Below are 2,083 nucleotides of genomic sequence, written 5' to 3' on the forward strand. Positions count from 1 at the left end.
TACATACACATGCCTGCATTCATGCATACATCCCCATATGTAAGTTTCGACACGCATGTGTATTGCTTCTCTTGCATACACACACATGGACATGTACACACAAACACTCATACACCTGCGCACTCCTGTGCATACGCGCTCATATTTGTACACAGACGTTTGAACAGTCTTCCGCACTCCATTATAATCAGCCCATGCATTATAATTTGCATAGATTGTAGGCTTGCAGCAAAGGGCTGAGGGAACGAGGATTTACGACGATGTTTGGATGGGTAAAGATCGGGTTTGGGATTAGAAGAAGTTGGAAAGGTGATTTTGTATCTGGCAGTTTTTCAGCGAGGTGTCGCACTCTTTAGCGGTTGCTAAGCCTACTGCCATGCGCCCTCGGGTTCAGCGTCTGGCACTCGATTGAGGCGCCATCGCTTGAATTATACTTTGTTATTACATAGTTTATCTAGCGGATCTTCTGTCGAGTGGCTGATTATACTTCTTGCTTTATGGTAACCATGTTTAAACCTACCTGATTTTGTGATGTACTGTACTTACATACTGGCGGTTTGGTTGTTCCTTAGCGAATCTGCTTAAAGGAAAAACTGTAATACCTGTGCGATTTGGCACAGTTACTCGGCGTCCTGCGGGTATGGGGACAGGTGATGGTTTTCTGCTGATTTCGTGATTTGGTATTCTTTTTCTGGTGGGGAGGGGGGTGCTTACTATTATTTATTTTCAACCGCTGTTTCTATACACTGTGGCATTCTCGGTGAGCATTGGGATCTTATGAACTTATTTAGCCGGTAATGGAATCTAGTATTCCTATTTGGCACTTTCTGGCATTCATTTTAGATTAAAAGGTCTATGTATGAATGGTCCAATATTGAGATTTATAGATTTGTGAGACATTTGGATGAATTATTATGTCTATTTTGGTTGGAATATAAGCTCTATATATTCACGAATGTTTCTCTCTTACTCATTGTCAAACACTTCCATATTATATATATATATATATATATATATATATATATATACATATATATATATATATTATATATGTATATATATGTAAATATACATACAAACACACACACACACACATGTATATATTATGAATATATGTGTAAGTGCGTCTTTATACATATATGTAAATATATATATATATATATATATATATATATATATATATATGTATGTATATATGTATATATGTATATATGTATATATATATATATATATATATATATATACATATGCACATATATATGTGTGTGTGTGCTATATATATGTGTGTATATATATGCGTGTGTGTGTATTCTTCTATATGTATATATATGTATATGCATATGTATGTGTATATATACATATATGTGTGTTATATATAAATATACATGTGTGTGTGTGTGTGTTTATATATATATATATATATATATATATATATATATATGGGCGTGTGTGTGTGTGTGTGTGTGTGTGTGTGTGTGTGTGTGTATGTGTGTGTGTGTGTGTGTGTGTGTGTGTGTGTGTGTGTGTGTGTGTGTGCATGTGCATTTGTGTGTGTGTATGTGTATGGCATGTCATTAAGCAGCTGTCAGAAGTGACCTAGCCTCGCTCCCCCCACGCTTCCTGCAGCTGGCGTTCCCACACCGCGTTCCGGTGGACCCTCGCTACTTAAGGCAAAGGATAACCCGGGTTTACAGAATTCGTTTCCAGCGGTCGTCGTGTCAAGGTCGCCACCTAGCCTCTGGCCTCTCAGGGCTTACCCAAGACTCGTCTCGTGTGTTACCATCATGTGTTGTACTCTTCCGAAATAAAGAGTCAAGCCGTTATACTCCTATGACTACCCCTGCATAACCAATGTTTAAGGCGTCATCTATATCCTTTTATAATGTACATCTCTCTATATATATTGCATATTTATGTATATATATACATATGTACACACACACACACACACACACACACACACACACACACACACACACACACACACACACACACACACACACACATATATATATATATATATATATATATATATATATATATATACATATGAAAAGGAAAACAGCCACAGCAATAAATAAAA

At 36.7% G+C, this 2,083-nt stretch overlaps 1 long non-coding RNA gene across 1 annotated transcript in view; it reads left to right on the plus strand.

Annotated features, from left to right (window-relative positions):
* Positions 1 to 1,814, plus strand: part of LOC125027311 — a 14,807-nt gene extending 12,993 nt beyond the window's left edge. The window contains exon 3 of the long non-coding RNA XR_007115009.1: positions 1,627 to 1,814. This is a non-coding gene — a long non-coding RNA (uncharacterized LOC125027311). The remainder of the gene's footprint in view (positions 1 to 1,626) is intronic.
* The last annotated feature ends 269 nt before the right edge of the window (positions 1,815 to 2,083 follow it).

This window comes from Penaeus chinensis, chromosome 7 (assembly GCF_019202785.1).
Source record: "Penaeus chinensis breed Huanghai No. 1 chromosome 7, ASM1920278v2, whole genome shotgun sequence".
Lineage (NCBI taxonomy): Eukaryota > Metazoa > Arthropoda > Malacostraca > Decapoda > Penaeidae > Penaeus > Penaeus chinensis.